Below are 19,429 nucleotides of genomic sequence, written 5' to 3'. Positions count from 1 at the left end.
AAAGTTCAAACAAAAATGACGAAAACTATTTCATTCCAGCAAGATTTTGTGATTTTATATTAATTGGCTAAAAAAAAATTGGAAGCATTTTAGTACAAAACCTTAGACCTAGACTCTTTCACCATTTTCTTATATCATTAGCATTATTTTCATTCATTAACATAAGGATAATGATCATTTCTTGCAGACCTATAATACTCATAACAATCCTGATTATAATCAGTGCATTAAAGGTGTTATTAATAGGCTAATACTGTTGATGTATGTCATTGTTGATGTTAATAATGGTGCTATTACCAGGCCTTTTATGTGTATTCTAAACGTATTTTACTTGATTGTTTCTTTAACTTTATTTTAACTAATAGCTAAAAGCCTCACTAAAGATTAATGAACTAATAATTTGTGCTTTGATTACAGCAGGCATTAGTGGAGCAGCTGTAATGACCCAGGAGCAGACAATAGCCGGAGCACAGAGCTGCAGTCCGCTCCAGTGTGAAACGTGCTGTTAGCAGCCCATTAGCGTCTGCTTACACCTCTACACCCGGTGTCCTTCCGCGGGAATCTAGGTCGCGTTTTCCCACCGACCGCCGAGCACGGCTCTCTCTGGTAACTGAATAGCCAGTGTAATCTGACACTTCAACTTGCCGTGCTCTACGGTAGTTGATTCAGTCAGTCACTCACACCGTCTCCGGGGCTCTCACGTCGTCTTTGTGAAGTGGAGGCAGCGAGACAGAGGAGCACCGTAAACACGAGGTTTGGAGAAACAATACGCGGATCCGCCGCAGAGGTCCGAGCGCAAAGTAAGTTTCGCGCCTGGTTATTTCTATGTTGCAAAGCGAGGTTTTTGAACGTGTGTGCGGGGTTGCTCAAGATGGGGTTTGCCTCCCGCTGGACACACACTACCTGCTAACAATAGGGTGACCTCCTAGAAACCTTTAACAGCCGCGGATGAACTCGTGTCAGAGGGGGCAGGTTGTGGCTGCGGGAGCGGCAGCGGAGCGCCTTTTACGCGGCGTAATACCCGGGCTTGTATCGCATGTTCCTGCCTGGTGTGGACGAGTTGCGCTGGAGCGGTACAGCCAGTGTGTCTGCAGGATTATTTCATGATAGGTGCATGCATTTGGTGAAGACACTGGATAGGAATGTGCTGGTAACTCGGGTCTGTTTGTGTGTGTATGTATGTATGTGTGTGTGTGGAGGGGATGGATGTCTCGTCTCGGTGGATCAGCTGATGGCTCGGTTGATGCTAAACTGAGAATGTATGTCACTTAGCTAGCAGTCAGTAGTGTGACTGGGCTTGTTGACTCCCTTCAAGGCTATTATCGGCTACCTGTTGTAATGCAATTAGCAGGCATGTCCGTATGTTACTCTGTTGTGTTCCTGTTAAACAGCACCATGTAATGCAACATTTACCACCTTGACCTGCACTGATAACACTGACTGTGTTGATTGGATCCTCTCAGGGATCAGTGGCTCCCAATGTGGGGCCATTGGGACCCTCAGGGGCCCTTAATGAGATTCAAGTGGGCTCTCTAGTGAGCTGAGGAATACAAGACAATAATAAGGTGTTTATTTAAATGCACTGCAACCTCCAGCATTTCAGCACAAATACACACACATGGCTTCCCGAACATGCAACTATCAGCATCAGCTCTCATAGCCAAGTATGTGTCCACACACAAGGAATTTTGTTGCTATCTGAATCTCTGATAGAGAGCAGCAGCACCACATTTTTAAGCCCTTCTGCAAAGGGGGAGTGTGGAAGAGCTGCTTGACTCAGCGCAGCCCTCAGCCCTTAAGTTTGGCGGACCCTCCCCGTAAAAATTCCTCCCATCTGGATGTGAGGCCAGCCGGGGCAGAGCGCAGCAGAGAGGGGGCTCCTGACGGGAGGAGGTGGAGAAGAAGAAGAAGGAGGAGGAGGAGGAGACTGCCGCTCTTTCATTACTGTGCACCCTGCTACAGGACAGCTAAACTTTGGGAGGGGGTGAAAAAGAGACTTCATCCTTCTTGGTAAGGTGCTGAAGTTGAGATTAGTTGTCATAGAGCTTTGCGGTATGTATAACAAACCATATCTCACTGACTGTGCTACTATCCTGTTATCATAACGCAGGTAAGATAACAAGTGGATATCACCACCTGCAGTAAATCAGTCATCAGTTAGCACCTTAAAGCTCTGTTTCCTCACAAATCCGACACAGCCTCGACAAAAAAATGAAACATTATAGGTTGGACACAGTCAGTATTTATTGCAGGAGTATTGCATTGGATTGCAGGTGTTCCTGTTATTGTGTCCACTCCCTGTATGTCGGTCTTAGAGAGCGTGTAAATAGGTTTTTGGATGGGTGCACCCTCCAGTGTCTCCCTCCTTGGTAATTTAAATTGGTGATGTAATGAAATTGTTTCAGCAGCAACACTTGTCAGCCGCACCACATTAATTAGTGCTGTTCGACTTTTTTTTTTTTTTTTTTGTTCCTCCTTCTGACAAACCGAAGCGGCGTTAAGTCATCTCAGCAAAGCATGAAAAGGAGGCACGCTCGCTAAGAGTGGGTTACCTGATAAATTGTGAAAGAAAGAGGGCAAGGAATTAAAGCCATCTGCAACTGTTTGAAACTTGGAAGTGTGTGTGTGTGTGTGTGTGTGTGTGTGTATGTGTGAGTTTTCTTTCCTTCTGTTGTCCCTCCTGGGGCCTCTCTGCAACCAGCCAGCCAGCCAGGCTGTGAGACAAGACAGAAGAGTGTCTGATTCACTAAACAGACTAAAGGCTCCAGTAGACACACTTTGAAATCAAATTTGGGCTGTTTAAGAAAGTGCTGGGTGCAAATGCGAGTATGCACACTGAGAGCGGATCCTCTGGCCGCCCACTTGCGCCATAATGTGCAGGAGATGATGCCGGAAATGTGCCGGGAAAATGGCGAAATCGTAAACAGACACAGGAAGATAACACATCCACTGGCAGCGCTACAAGTTGCAGCTAAACATGAGGAAGAAGATATGTTTATATGTGACAGTATGTTTGTGCTCTAAACCAAACATGGAGACAGAATGGAGTGATTACTCCCACTATTAACCAATATGGCTATTTGTGTCAGTTTAATTGAACCAATTTTAATAAATCAGGCTATATCGTAAAATCAAGTATCAGTTTCCAGCACCTGCAGCTATTCTCCAAACTCCCAGGATGAGTTTTTTCACAGTACCGAGCGCACCTTACTCCTTATATTTGCACTACTGTGAAGCACTGAGCTAATACTGATTAGAAGTATCTACAGGAAAAACAACTAATTACTCGTGTCTGAGTAATTAGCTTTTTGTTACTCAGCAATTTACCAAGTTGCACCGTCTTTGCGGCTGTTTACTGTGTGCCGGCACAGCTGCAGCCTGCTAAGTGCTTAAAACCTGGCAAACGCTAATCAATGTTTTGACAGCCTGACATTTCATCTAACTGTTCGTTTTGGTTCGAGGAGTGCTGCGAAATACTCACTGCCTGTTCGCTTGACATGGATTCTTAGTAGTCTGGTGTCTCGCCATCAGCCCAAACCCACCCACTCATGTCCCGAGCAGAAGTCAGCCTTTGTTTCCGTCTCTCCCTCTCTCTCCCTCTCTCTCTCTCTCTCTCTCTCTTTCTCTCTCTCTCTCTCTCTCTCTCTCTCTCACTCTCTTTCTGTCTCACTTGTGGTTCGACTTGGCAGTACTTTTCATCTAGACTGAGCCTTTGTTTTCAACGTGCCTATTTTGGTCTTTTAATAGGGAAAAACTTGTATTGCCTCGGAGCATTTTTTAAAAGACTAATTTTCAGAATTGGGGGCTTGGAGGGAGTTACAACCTGAGCTGTTGCGTTAGAGCTGAGGTTGTGCCCTCGTGTCAGACACTTAACTACTTCCTAAACCTTGTTGTAATTCTACCCATAAGTCTGCAGTTAAGCTCTCTTTAAGTTGAGATCTGGTAATTGCAGTGTAACTAATAAAGAGAAAATGAAGCTCTGAGCAGATGTAACTTATCCCCGCTGACGGACTATAATGACATCAGATAGAGCCAGAAGTGGGCCAACAAAAAAACCTTCAATGCCACATGCCTGTCACCACTGTCCTTCAAGCTGCAAACCTTGCTGTGGTTCAGGCTCGTGGCTTGTTGGTTTTAACTCCTGAGGTGGCTGAGAAAGTCAGGCGAGGCATTGTGAACACTGCTCAGTCCTTGAGCAAGGCATTCAACCTTAAAAGTGGCAGCAAACAGCATTGTTTGGATACCAACTGTAGAAAAGTGTAGCCGTGCCGAGCTGCTTTACAGGTGTGTGAAACAGGGCGGTGCTCTCAAGGAACGTTTGCACTCGGCGAAACCCTTCCTTGGATAAATATAGATTTTAGAAAACCTCCTCTCACAGTCAAGTTAAACATATTAAACCAGTTTAATGCAGTTTTACATTGACTTTACAATGTGCTGTGTTGATACATATCTGTTTAAGTGGTATAATACAGGCAAAACATCAGCTTAACTCATGTTTCTGGAGAGCCGTAACTTCAACCTTGAGCTCTCCCAACATCAGGGAGACGCAGTCCTCTAAGTGCTCTTTTTTTCTCTCCCTGAGACAAGGGAGTGAAACAGAGTGCAGAGAGAGGGAGAAAGTGAAGAGAGAAGTTGCCGGCCCACCCCTGTCACCGCCTCATACATGTTTGATTTGATGTTCTTTGAGAAACGAGTGCAGGGGACGTCACAATGGCCATGTCTCGTTCCCATCCGTCGAGAGGCTGGGGCCCTTGAATCATAAATGACACCCGGCCTCACCAGGAACAATATGAGAGTCGGAGCCCGCACAGGAGGAACAAAATGTTCCCTCTATCCATCCATCCATTCGCCCACCGCTGCTGCCTGCACTCAAGACTTCTCACCATCGCAAGCAATTACCCTCACTTTTTTTTTTTTTTTGTACCGCTGATGAAATCCTCACAAAGTCTGTCTCAGCTCTGTGTTGTTGAGGCGGAGAGAGAAAGGGGTAGCGATAGAGAAGAAAAGAGATAGTATGTGTCTGAGTGAGTGGCGTTGGCGTGTGTCTGTTTGGCTTGTAAATCCTGTTTAAGCTAAACAAACTCATTGTCCTCATCCTCCAACTGCGGGCTCTTGTGTGTGTTGTGTGTGTGTGTGTGCTTCCCCCCCCCCACTCCCTCCTTTTCTCCTCGTCTCTCTCTGCCTCTCCTTTTGAGTTGTAAGTACAGTCACTAATTAGTCCCCTCTCCCTCTTCATGCTGGGTCAGTGGGTTTACGGTTTCACCACTGATCTGCTGTGTTTGCCTTGTCTCTCCTGATACCGGAGCATGCCTGCGAGCCGGCGCAGACTGCAGCCTCCTCCAAGAGGTCTTCACACCTTACACAGTGTCCCACATGGGTTCATTTGCCAGACAGCCACTCAGGACTATGCTCAAGCTCGGGCTCGCTCTCGTGCAGCTTGCCCGGTGCTTGAGCTAACGCCAGGTATTAGATGAACCAGCCCTGCAAAGCACTGTACCTGCTGGGCTGAGTCAGTAAGTTAAAACCTGTATTTTTAAACAGTAAGTGATGCATTTTGAAGAGGATTTCATGTTATACAGACATAATAGACATCCCCTCGACGCAGCATGTAGCCCATAGCCTACAATGAATCTCTTTCTAAAGATAATGCACCACATGCTATGTTTATAATATCATTTGTGCTATAAACGGTCTCTTGTCTAGTCGGCACTGTTGTCTCTCAGAGTGAGCGGCAATGTTGATTTTTCTGGTGGAGGTTTGCGTGGGAGATGGAGAGTGATGGCAGAGATTCTCTGAAGGCGGTCGAATTGTCTCCAACATGGCCTCCAGGGATACATACTTCCTTGTTTTCTGACAAAGTAAATTAACTAGGATTTTACTAATGCAAAGGGACAGCACTTATTCTTCGCCTGTGATGTCAGTTATGAGGCGGAGAGGGAGTTGTGCAGTATCTGCTCTCACATAACACTAATTCTTACACATGCATGGAGAGCAAAGGCTGAAGTGCGGTGGGTATTTAGCAGGAGTTGTCATTTGTCTTCACAGAGTATAACAAGGTATTTTTTGTGGATGAGGATACAGTTTTAAGGATGTCGATTTGTCAGTCAGTCTGTCAATGAAGTCAGTTGTGGTTGTTATGGAGAGCCCCTCAAATCATATGGGCACATAATCTCGAGCTCCACTGCACTACTAAGACTGTTTTCTTACTGCTTTTCAACATTGCTCAGTGACAGAAAAAGTCTATTACTCTGTGCAGCGTGTTTGCCTGCTTGGTGCCCTCCCCTCGGTTTTGACACCGGCGGTTGAGCCAGGCGCTTTCCCAGGGTTCTAAGGACTGACATCCCTTTCATTTTCCCGCCTGGGCGGCTCAGATAAAGGGGCATATTTTAAACCTCTGTGTGGATACACCAACTGTAAAGAGAGACGGGCTGGTGGGCCGGGGCCGAGCCGCAGCATTAAGTTCACAGACAGAGAGGGGATGGAGAAGGTAGGGTTGTGATGAGGAGCGAAACAAATAAAGAAGTCCACTTTATTAAACAGTGATCTCAGCATTTGATAACATATGGTAGAAAGTACAATAACTGAGCGCAGACTTTTGCAGATATCACACACATTATCTGCCATCGCTCTGCAGATAACCCATCTCCCTTGTTTATCCCTGGTCTATTACAGGGGGCAATGTGTTTCACCACTTTTTTTCTAATCTCCGCCTGTTACAAGTACGTCCTCCCAGCAAACCAAAGCCACGGTGGAAGCCGTCATTTATCATATCAGTAATGAGACCAGGCTAATCGTGTGTATTCCGGAGACAGCAATGATACACTGCTTGGAGCTTGCCAGGGATCAGCCTCTAAACAATGTTTATCATTGTCTCCCAGGGCTCTTTAATTATCTGGTGAACATTATTGACAAAACAGCAAGGGTCCCTGTGTTTTATGATTTTTAAAGGATGCTGCGTTGCTGTTCATAATATGTGAACTAGAGGGAAAAAAGCAAAGAGGTGTTTGATTTTACATGACGCACAAAACTGATCATGACACACGTTTATTTAGTATTTATAGTAAACAAATATTTTATTAATAGTTTCAGTGTATGTAGCATCCTGTTACATTTTGTAGAAATTACCAAATTAGGAGAGATGAGTGAGGAACACAAGTTTGAGGGAGAGGCATTGGATGTTATCAGACCCAGACCTGATTCTCCATTTACTTTTGCACTTCCAAAAACACTGTTTAATGTCTTCATGACAAGAAGAGGGGCGGTCTGTACAGAAAATATGTCTAACTTGCTGCTACATTTTTTTGTTGAATCATGCTGAATCACATTGCATCACTTTAATCCAGACTGAAACTATCTCATCCACTGTGAGTTGTGAAATTGTGGACTGATTCATGGTGAAAATAAATCCTAATGACTCTGGTGATCCTCTGACTTTTTTTAGAGGGTGACTATGTTTGATTCTGACTGAAATGTCTCAACAACTGTTCAGTAGATTGCCAAGAACTTTGCTGCACAATCCCTTTGGTGATTCACAGACTTTTCATGGAGCGCCACCATCAGGTCAGAATTTCAATTAGTCCCATACTTTGGTTAATGAATAAATACCATCAAAACTAATGACACTCCCATCAGCCTCAGCTGTACTTTGTGTTTACTGCTAGTTAGCAAATGTTAGCATGTTAACAAGCTAAGCTAAAATTGTAAACATGTTGACCGTATAAAAGAAGTGGACGTAGCCTTCGGATCTGAGAGGTGAAGCTACTGGGAAGTGCCTTAAACCTGCATTGTTTGTAATGGCCAGCAGGGGGTGACTTCACTGGTTGGAAATAGAAGTCCAATTGTATAGAATTCCATGGAAAAATGACCCTGCTCTTCACTTGATTTATTACCTCAGCAAACATTTTCTCAATGAGTTTATGGTCTCAATCGCTAGTTTCAAGTCTTCTTCAATACAGCATGATGTTCATTTTGTAAATTATGGTCCCATTTACAGTAAAATAGACGATGAAACCAGGTATGCTTTAGGGCTTGGTTACCTTGTAATTGACAAGTCGGACATGCATAGTGTCTTCAGGTTCTCTGTCAGATCCACCTTGCATGCCTCCAAACCCTCTCATCCAAATATGGTCAATTCTGACTCCAAAACCCAAGATGGCGATGACCAAAATGCTGAACTCGAGGCTTTCAAACAGCAGTCCAGAAACCACCAAGCTGGCCATTTGGTTGAATTTAGGTTGTGATGTGGGGTGACCAAAATTCAATGTCAGGATGTCTAATACCACTGTTGTTGATATTTTGTTCGTTTTAAGTTGTGTTAAGTAACCAAAATCCAACGTCTTCTAAAGGTCTCAGGCCAACATCATCTTGACATAGAATAACATTTGGGTGTAAGGTATAGAGAACACAACCTAATGCCTGCAAGATGTCATAATATTAACATCCACGATTTTCATTCCAACCACAATGTCTTCTTGATGTCATACTGACGTCCAGTGCCAGCTGGACAATGGGAGAGGTCACCGTGGCTATGTCCACTTCTTTTATACCAGTGGTTCCCAACTGGTCCAGCCATGGGGTCCAGATTTCTCTGTAGTCATTAGTTCAAGGTCCACACAGTTAGTTAGCAGTGTCATACTTGTATTTGGCCATGTTGTCGAGCTAGGTCGCTGTCTCTATTTAGTGGCTGTCCTTTATTCACTCACTATACAGCAGGAAATGGCACTTCGAAATAAAGGCTGTGATTGGGATTGTGCTGTACTTCAAAATTAAGTGTGGTTATTATGAATCTGAAACATTCACAAGTCACTTGTGGTCCATTCAGAATGGACCCATGACCCACCAATTGGGAACCACTGTTTTATATGTTCTACTAAACATAGTAAAGCCTAAACATTTTACACATTGGCACAGTCATACTGAGCATGTTAGCATGCTGATGTTAGCATCTAGCTCAAAGCGTAGCCTTACATTAAGGTGCTTTATAAACAAACTTTACTGGTTAGACTCTTAGTCTTGTTTAATTTAAAGTATACCTCAATCTGTGTTTTTACACTAAATGGGAAAGTTGATTTTGAACAAATCGTAACTTATCTTTTGAAAACATCCCATAGTATTCAATTCTGTGTCTGCTCCTATCCCAACAACTGCCCATTACTTCAGATCACATACATTAGCAGCATGTAATACAGTTATTACACATATCAGCCATATTGCTTTCACAGCCATCCTGTAACCTTTACTTGGCTCCCCGCTGGGAGCTGAGTGGACTCTGAATGGCATGTGTTGACATTGTTGAAGATACACGTGAGGACATCACACGTTTCATGTCTGACTCATATATTTGGAGAGGAGGGGGGAGCTATACCACAGCCCAACCTGCAACATCTTGAGGTTGTTGCTCAATATGTGTGGCTACAACCTGAATGGAGCAATGTCTGGGCTGGTTAAGGATGGTCAACAACAGCAGCAACAACAGCAGACAGACATGGCTGAACATGGCTGTGAGATATGAATTAGGGCCAAACAATATGTTACCTACCCCCACACATTAACACACACACCCCCATCCTCCCTCTCCTTGTCATGTCTCTGTAGCCACGTCTCCCCGGATATCAAATCAACATGATTGTATAACAAGAGAGGAGGTGTGTCTCATTGATGGTTGCATGAAATCACCTTTGCTGTGCTGTGTGTTTGTGTGTGTGTGCACGTTGCCATGAAATGTGTGTGTGTGAGAGCAATAGAGGGAGGGAAGTGGGGGTAGCAGCAGCAGCAGCGGTGGCTTGGGGTGAGGTCCTGCCCTGATTTTCTCTGGAATTCCTTTGTTTTTGGAAGCCAGAAAGGGGGAAACTGAATCTGCGTAGCCCGAGGGTCTGTGCTCCTTGAGAATTCTCCGCACACATCTCTCTGCCGCCAGCTCTGATGGTTTTAGGGGTGGCTCTGTTTTCAAAGCTCGGAACAGCCAAGGTGTTTTTCACCTTCCAGAAAATGAAGAGGGTGGAAAAAGAAAAAAATGATGACTGCACCAGGCACAGCGTCTCATGCCTGGAGGGACTGATGCTTCTCAAACATAAATTTGCTCCATATTTCAGGAGCTACGGAAATGAAAGTCAAATGTAGATCCTGTCACTCAGGGCACAAAGACACCTTCTTATGAATATGGATGGAAAACACAAGCAGAGAGAGAGAGAGGGAGAGAGCACTTTCTTTATTCAAAAAGTAGTGATAATGAAAAGTGTGGTGCAATGATTTCCTAATGTTTTCCATTTTTAATGATCCTCCTCTGCAGATTAATAAGTGTTTTTAATAGTGTTTCATGGCCACTGGAAGGGCCAAGGCTGCTGCGGAAATGTTGTCAGCTGCTCCTGCAAGCTGAAAATTTCACTTTGCATTCATGGCTCATTAAGTCTGATAAACCTTGGGTAATGGTGTTAAAATTGTACAAAGGTATCTCCGTTTACTCTGTGCCACAAGTTTTCCGTGACCAGATCCTTATCTGGGGGGCTGTCGCTTTAAGTAACTAACTTCCACAAAGCAGAGCTTTTCCCTCTCGTTTGAAGGGGGCTCGTGTTGAGCGAGGGAGGGGGAATTGAATAGGCTTGTTGCCTGCCTCTATTGAGCCAGCCTCATTCTTCGCTGTCCCCTATAACAGGCGGGAGAGGGGGCTCAAGAGAGGGGAGGTGGCAGAGGAAAAGGGGAATAGGAGAAGGGCTTGGAGGTCTGGTCACGTGAGCAATGATAGTGTTCGTGCTGGTCCCTTTCAGGCTGTCACAGTAAATCTGTTTGACTTGTCACTTTGTAAATCATTACGAAGGCTAAAAGCCTCTCTACTGGATTGTGGTGGAAGGGGGGAGGCGGCAGGTTTCCTTTGTGCCTTCTCGACGATGATGATAATCAAGTTTGTTTCTGGCCATCCTGCTGTGAGGCTATAATTAGCTCCCTTCTTCTTTCTTCTCATCTTCTGTTTTGCGTGTTGCTCCTCAAAGCGAGAGTAGACGGGGAGAGTCATTGTGCAGAGGTCATATGTTGCGTGGAGGCTTCTGAACACTGTCTTCTGTAGTTTTATCAGCCTACTACTGTAGATTCAGACACAGGGCTTGTGTGTTTTTCTAAGTGCATTATTCAGTGTGTGACAGCCTCCCCTGCCTATGCTGAACAGATATTTTAAAAAGAGCACTAATGGTGCATGCGAGGTCTCCTGTTCCTCCCCCGGGTCAGTCAGGGAGAGAGGTATGTCTAAACTTGTAGTGTCACTTTCTGACCAAACTGGTTGCTGTCTGACAGAAACATGACAGAGTGGATCTCGTCCCACCGATGAAGTCTGCGCGGTGTGACGTCTGATTTCCGAGGGCAAACTCTCCTCATCCACCCTCTCCCTCCCTCGTTTCTCCTCTCTCCTTTTTCATGCCAACCATCTTCTCTCTCTTTGCTCACCCTGTTCTCTCCCTTTTGCCCCCCCCCCCCGTCTTTGGTGTGTGTGCCAGCAGCACTCATGCCTGGAACAGAGCGCCAGGGCAGACATCTGTCGCACTGTGTCCCTGATCTGATCTGTGGCTCGAAGCATCGGGGTCACGAAGAGTAGCAGCCGTCCAGATACCGTGGGAGACAATCTGAGAGCTCTATCTCTGTGTTTTGGTCTCCATGTTTCTCTGTCTCGCTCATTAAAATTCACACGGCGCACAGCCGCACACACACCAGGGTATTAAGCTGTTGTCTGTGTGTGGAGACGTCTGTCGTTTGGACTGTGCAAGTCAAACGGGGCTGGCAGTGTCCCACGTCTTCCTGATAAAGCTCTTTCTGAGACTCACAGGTGCAGGGAGCAGAGCGAAACGTCGGTTTTATCAGGCTGTTCGTCAGCTGCAATGATGTGCAGCTGATCTGAAAGGAGGATTCTGACAGTTAAACTGGATCTTTGTGCCTGGGGCAGCGCCATTAATGACAAAACCAATGACAGAATGAATAAAAGGGTGTTAATTGCGGCTGTTGGGTTGTGTTAGAGAGAGTGTAACTGTGGATTGACATACACAGTGTCTGCCAAGTTTGATACTTCACATACCTTCTTGAGAGATTAATGGCTGTGTATTGATCCCACTCAGTGTTTTGACATTTATTGGTGTTGCAGTGGCAGCTTTTTCCTCAAAACAGGTGAGCTCATGCCAAGTGACAACACCGGTAAATGCTTGGCTCAGATGTTTATGGGAAAAAGAGGGTGGTTTTTGTGCACGCTGTGTCCCATTAACAAAACATCTACACTGTATTTTACATATACTTTCTGATGGATTTCCTACCTTTTAGGCTGCCATTTGCTCCTGTTCCTCTCATGAAATTACAAACTTTAACTCACAGAGACTTGAAACTTGATTGAGATAGCTAATCCACCACCCTACATAGAGCATTGTGTTGCCCTTAAGTTATATTATCTGAACGCTGTGATGCAGTTGACAGCAGAGAGTTAAAACTCCTCCTGCCGGTGTATTTGAAGATGCTACAAGATCTGAGATTTGAGAGCAACCTTTTGTAAAAGCAAGAAACAACTAAATTCACATGCTCCCTTTTCACATCCATGTTTACTCACTTGCCGTGTTGATTTGATTTTCTGACAACACAGCTTGTCAGTGCAAAGCTTTTCAGCATTCAACTGTCAGCTCTCAGATGTCGGGAGAGTTCTGAAAATGGTTTCTGTTTGCAACGTCAGATACCACACAGTTGTAGAGCAACTTTGACAAAAAAAGGCATAAAGGTTACGTCTACTATCTTAAATACTTTTTTACTCTTTGTAAGTTGATTTTGAAGTTGAATAGATGGGCGCCAAAGGTTGTCTGAAAGGCAGTGAAGAGGAAACTTGTATAAATGTATGGCGTGCTTTACAAATGGTTGATGATAAGTTGAGGATTTCGTGTAGTTATGGGGCTCTACTTACAAAACCACTAGTCTGATAATCTGACTGTTCACTAGGACTGTTCCTGACTCAGAATTATGTCAGGTAAGGTTGCAGCGACATACCGGTTTTAAGGTTTACCGTGATTTAAAAGATGATGGTTATCATACTGTGTACATTTGCTTATTCGCGACATATTCACTACTTTTTTCCATAGAGTTTGAACATTTGAACTGGGTTCGGCAGTATAGTAAACAAGCAAAGTTAGCCCTCTGAGCTAATGCATGCTAAATAGGCTAACTGCAGATCAGAAATGTAAAACAATAGTTTTGCTGACACTATATATCAAACAAAAGACACAGACTGTATCATATGGAATAGCTGTGATCTGTGAATTTTTCCACTTCTAAGCAGAAGGCAGAGGTCATCTTTAGCGCTGAGCCTGAGTGGACAAAGCCTCTTTCGCTGCACAGCTGCCTTCATCTCACTCACCCTGCCTCTGTGTCCTCAGCTGCCTGCACCAGAGAGCAGAGTGAAAGCAACAAAAACATCCCTAGAGGTCCACCGACTGACAAATGGAATCTCAGTTGACAGAGGGGTCTCTGACTAATGATTTGAATCTTTGACTTTCCAAGGGCAGCCCTACTATTCACTATGTGCTGGTTTTGGTGCAGGAAGATGACATTCACGTTCTTAATATAAAGCTCTTATTGGCTCTGTTGTTTACAGTCTGCAATGAGCACAACACCTTTGAATCGCTGAAAAAATCCCAGATTTGGCGAGGGATTCAAGGTCTTAAATCATGCTATAAAATCACTGTATGGTCCTTCAAGATAAAGCAATTGACCCATTTGATTAACTCAAAGCCTGAGGAATACTTGGCTCTACAGAGCTCCTGAGTCACTGAATGAAGCTGCTTTGATTCATCTCGTCTCATGTGAGTCAGCAGAGTCACAAAGTAGAAGGCTAGCATGTGTGATGAGCAGATTAGTCCCCTTTATGACGCCCGTCCCCTCTCAAAACGAATATCTTAACATCTTGTTTACTTAGTTTAAAATCCCTGAGATGGGAATCAGGCCCAGATTAGATAAATAGCAGACACGGCTGTTATCTTTTGAAAGATAATTGACCTGTGACTCTTAGTTGGCAGGAGCCCAAGCCTATGATGGCTCCATTATCTGAGTGTAAATGCTTTGTCAAGTGCGGAGAACAGCAAGACCGAAAAAAAGATGTTTACATTCGGTCATTATAAAGAGGTTACACTGTGTGAGTTAATACACTGTACATCTTCACTGTGTAGGCTGGCGCCTCTGTAGCTCTGCTGCATTGGTTTAAGATTAGAACAGCTCATATGACCAGACAAACCTGCGGCCAATGTACATTAAAAAAACTAGCTGTGCTGCAAATTTCAGATAACATTCACTAAGCAAATATTAGCTGGCTGGCTCTGTGCATTAATTCTGTTCACTTATAGTTCCACAGCCAGGGCTCACAGTATGCTTACACTGTATAAATCACTCTTTAATATGTTTGTGCTCAATAACACCCATTCACCTTGATGTATCTTATTCTGCACTGCCATAATGTATCTCATTACATCAGTGAGTACACAGCTTACACTCACACCTTTTATAGCTTCTATAGGTTCTTACTGGCTGCAGCTACCAATTGTGTTCTTTACTATTAGTCTAGCTGATGATTTGGTTTATAGATGAATAATTTTGTCTTAGAAATGACAGAAAAAAGTGAACAATGCTCATCACAATTCCCCAGAGATTAAAGTGATGTTTTCAAGTGGCTTGTTTTGCCCGAAACCTGAAGATCTTCAAGGTCTTCTAACAATATAAAACAGAGAAAAGGAGCAAATTCTCGTATTTTAGAAGTCAGAATAAGTGATTGTTTTCAATATCTAGTCATGCTAGTGATATGGCTCTATGGATTTTTTTTATTCAGCCTTTATTTAAACAGGTGTAAACAGTTATTGAGATTTAAACTCAATAAATTCCATTTATTTCCTTGGCTTATGACCAAATATCTGCAAAGCTAATGACATTCCCATCAGCCCCAGCTGCACTTTGTGCTAATTAGCATTAGGGTTGAAAGGATTCCTTGAGTAACTCGAATAATTCGATTACTAAAAAGCCTCGAGGCAAATTATTTAACTTCACTACTGAAAAGCTATTTGACTCAGAAAGTAGTGATGTTACCACCAGGCCACTGAGAATGCTGTTAAATTTGTAAGGTAGCTATTTCTAGTGATGTTACTGCCCAACGCTAATTATTTTTGAAAGCGTGAGAAATGGCAGTGTAGCATGAGTGCGTGTGAAATCGGTCATTTGCGCGACTCTTATACCAATTGCGTGAGAATTGACAGCTCTGACTTTCAAAAAAGGAAACAAATTTGTTGCTCATTTCTCTCATTTCAGAGACTTTTCTCATTTTGTCTTTTATACATTACTGTTGTCCTTAATTAAAGCTAAAGTAATTTAATGAAAACCTGCAAATATTTCTTATGCGATTACCTGATTACTCGCCAAAATAATCCATAGAATACTCGATTACCGAAAGAATCGATGGCTGCAGCCCTAATTAGCATGCTAACATGCTAAACTAAAATGATAAACATACCTGTCCAGCATGTTAGCATTGTAATTGTGAGCATGCTGACGTTAACATTTAGCTCGAAGCACTCCTGTGCATTGCTTTGCTGTGCAGCCTCACAGAGCTGCTAGATAATGTTTAGATTATTAAAGTCAAAACATTTCTGTCAGACGCAACCATTTATTCCAGCGCTATATGTAAACTTAAATGTCTCTGTCCAGGTTTAAATGAAAAGCACAGCCTCATGTCCTAAATCCAAATGCATCCTGCTCACTTTTACACCTGAACTCTTCAAACTAGAAGAATCCTCCTCGAGTCTCCTCTGCGCCTTTTATGCAGCAGCCTGGAAAAGGTGTTTTATACTGATGACAGGCAAGGTCGGGCCAGTGAAACAGGACAGTGTGAGAGTGTGTGTGTGTGGGGGGAGAGTGAGAGAAAGGGGGGTTGGGGGGCGGGGGGTGCAGAAGGAGGAAGGGAGGGAGAGAAAGTGAAAGAGAGTGCGGCTGCAGCTCTCCCGGTGTACCACCCGCTACTCAGCTGCAACTACAAATCAAACAGAACCGAGTTGCTGCTGGCACTGCGCCATGACACTGATCAATGGCACACAGAACACTGTCAAAACCATCTTGATGGGTAATTAGGAATACTCTATCATTTCTGCTATCACTTAGCTGCTGCGCTCATGTAGTCTAGTGTGTGTGTGTGTGTGTGTGTGTGTGTGTGGGTGGCAAGTGAGGCTGCGGGATTGTCGGAGAAGATGCTGCAGTGATATAAGTACATTTTACTCAATGTAACCCCAGCTGGGTGGCGCACTTTGAGATAGACAGATCTTGGCTGATCCCTTAAACTCAGTCCAAAGCAGTAAACTCTAGCTGACTCTGCTGTGTGTGTGTGTGTGTGTGTGTGTGTGTGTGTGTGTGTGTGTGTGCACACGCAGCACTGTGTGTGTGTAACCTTGTGGTTGTTTTTAAAGGGTAACATCAGTGTAAAGGCTCTTTGTGAGTGTCGCTGATGCACATCGCGTCCTGTATGACTTTGACCAGGCAGGCCTTGCAGCTTTACAGAGCAGAGCGGAGCCGGATAGATAGATAGAGCTTTAAACAGCTCTGCATACCACAAAGAGAGAAAGAAAGTAAAGGCGCAGGTTGGCAAGCCCCCCCCCCCCATGTGATTTAAACATTTAGAATTTTCCCATTAACCCTCATCACTCACAGGAAGACCTCAGCTAAAATGCCTACTTTTACACTTACGCCGTGAACAATTTTGCAATTTGTGCTGTTATTATCCTAATTTGCGCCAGCGAAAATGAGAGAAAGGGAGAGCACATTGTGTGCCCTTTGATTAAGTGGGATGTTTGAATGTGGGCCCTCCACCTTCAAGAGAGATTTGATACTTGAGGGGTTGAAGTGTTTTTGATGGAAACTCCATTAATGATTGATAACAGGAGGAGAGCGGTTAAAAATCTCCCTGCTCCAGCGCCATCAATTATTAAAAGCTCTCTCCTTGCATTTTGGTGGCACATAAAATATCAGTCACCATCTTGAAATCTTGAGTTGATAATATCTGTCAAAGGAATTAGGGCTTTGTATTGATTTCCTAAAGCTGCTCTCAGCCGGGGCTTGTATGTTGTGCATTTTCAAGGTGATGCTTGCAACAGATTGCAACAATTAGCATCAGTTTGTTGTTTGTTATCTTCTCCCATCAAAGGAAAGTGTTTCAAGACTTCTAAGACACGATTTATAAAATTCTCATTGATATTATCATAGGCTAATGTTTTATTAATTGAAAACATGTCTAGAACAGAAATAGCTTGGCTAAGTTTAGATAATGGGTTGGATAGGCATTTTGATACAGCACAGGAAAATTGTGCCAACATAACCTTTAACAGGTGATGTTCCCTGCAGCTTCAGGTGCATGCCGCTCTCCCTACATTTGTCTTAAGATGGTTGTATGCCACGTAATATCTAATTTAATAGCTGGAGTGATTCAGCTCGTCTTGATGCCGAGAATCTCTCTCACACACACGGCACATGTCGAGTATGATGTTGAGGGACTGAGTGGATGTTTGAAGTGATGCTGTAGATTCGTGTCAGCCAGTGTACGAGTGCGTGTCAGCGCAGCAGTGGAAGTTCTCCGGAGCCGAGTGCTGATTTGAGCCGCGTCGAGACGAGCTGACAGGCCAGCGGGCTTCTCTGTGTCATCGCCAAGGTTCCCGTCAGCCGAGGGAACAGAGGGAATTCTCTCAGAAAGCACCGCTGTACTTCCACACAGGAGACCTGATTAAGTCTTTATACTGCATGTGGCGTTCGGCCACTCTGCTCAAAGTGCTCCAAGGCTGCTTCAAGGCACACGAGAGTAGATGTTTTCATGACGCTTCAATTGGTTGTGGAGCTTTTCTGAGGGTAATGATTATTGGCTCACATAAAAAAACGCCTGGAAGCATTTCCATTTGACTATGCTGCTCTCTTTTTTTTGCGTCATCTGAGTGACACCCTCATTTACTGGTGTCAATATTGGAGTTATTCATTGACTACAAATGGAGTCCTGCAGCACTGTTCCTGCATTTTATTTGTTCCTTTCAGCGACAACAACCTCAGTCACTTAAGATGAGCCGAGGAAAAATGCTCATGAAGATCTGAAATGTACATCAGCACGAAAGGACGTAAAGATAGAGATGAATGGTGACAGTAAATGAGACGAAACAACAATAAAGTGATGGCTGCTCTTATCTGCACTCTGATCGGCATGTCGCGTCACAGCAGTGAGATCACCGTGTGCTGCCCATCTTGTGTCAACAGCCCGCGTATTTACATAAGCTGCTTCCCGTCGGCCATGGCTTCTGTCCTGAGAGCACCAGGAGCTGTGATGGTGAGGCGGTGTGATTAGATTTACAGATGGAGATTAATGTGAACAGAGGTAATAGCACAAAGGCATAAATCACAAAGAAGAGGCTGGAAGCACTGCGCTTGACCTTTTGAATGGTGATAATGATGCTGGAGTCAGATACGCTCCTACTGGGGCTGCAGCACCAGCATGCCCGAGTTTAGAAAACGCTGTCATAAATGCAAAATGAGCGTGTGTGTGTGTGTGTGTGGAGGGGGTTAATAGATGGGGCGGTCAGTAGTGGAGTGCATTGAGATGAAAGTGACAGCATTTATGAAGCTGTCAGAACATTACACGCGACAAAACACACTCAGAGTCTGTGCACACACACACACACACACACACGCATAGCGACAGGCTGATACCTGGCGCTCAGGCTCTTTCTTTAAATGGGAAGTGAAACCTGTCTGTTTGTCCGTCTCCCTGTCTGTCCATGCGCTGCAGAGCATCAGCAGGGTTATTAGAAGAGTCCTATGGCTGCCACTGATAAGGCTTGTATGGGTGCTGCTGCCACTGACAGCGCTGCCTGCCTGCGTGGCAAACACATGTGGCCTGGCCCGGGGATTACTGCCTGCTGCCATTTCTGCTGATGCCTTTCTTTATGTTATCCTCTCCAGTCAGATGTGCTGCATTTGAATAACTTGGCTGATGTTGTAGAAATGGAACTCCTCGAAATCTCCACCTGCATACAAATGAAGGCGTGCGGACGAAACGCCCGCACATTTAGACCTTCCCGGTTTATTAGCCTCCCCGTCTCGCTCTTTTTTTCCCTGCTGCTAGTGGCCACAACTGGTTATTTACATGCTCTGTCACTTACTGGGAGGAGTGATGCTGATGGGTTAGGAGGCTCACTAATCCACTCTGCCGCTGTCATTAGAGAGAAGCAAACAGACTATTACCACCTCCTCCTCCTCTTTCTGCTCATCATAAGCCTGCCTGAACCCTTCCACACACACACACACACACACACACTTGCACGTGCACACTCGCACACAGCTGTGATGGAGAGTGCCTCTTGTTTCTTTAGCGCTACTGAGTGGAGCCCTGCTTTGGTAATTGATCCTGTTT

The 19,429-nt window shown here is 44.4% G+C and overlaps 2 protein-coding genes across 5 annotated transcripts in view; both read left to right on the top strand.

The window, feature by feature from the left end:
- rps24 (ribosomal protein S24) overlaps positions 1 to 19,429 on the top strand; it is a 135,056-nt gene that overhangs the window by 51,792 nt on the left and 63,835 nt on the right. The window lies entirely within an intron of this gene.
- Positions 610 to 19,429, top strand: part of zmiz1a (zinc finger, MIZ-type containing 1a) — a 124,013-nt gene continuing 105,193 nt past the window's right edge. For 2 of the 4 annotated variants that reach the window (XM_033613163.2, XM_033613162.2), the window contains exon 1: positions 614 to 800. The gene's annotated coding sequence lies outside the window, so the exon portion shown is untranslated. Of the gene's footprint in view, positions 801 to 19,429 lie in introns of all 4 variants that reach the window. The other 2 variants (XM_033613166.2, XM_033613164.2) reach the window with 2 other exon arrangements.

This window comes from Epinephelus lanceolatus, chromosome 17 (assembly GCF_041903045.1).
Source record: "Epinephelus lanceolatus isolate andai-2023 chromosome 17, ASM4190304v1, whole genome shotgun sequence".
Taxonomy (NCBI): Eukaryota; Metazoa; Chordata; class Actinopteri; order Perciformes; family Serranidae; genus Epinephelus; species Epinephelus lanceolatus.
Note: the sequence above shows the minus strand (reverse complement) of the source record. Positions and strands in the feature narration are given on the sequence as shown.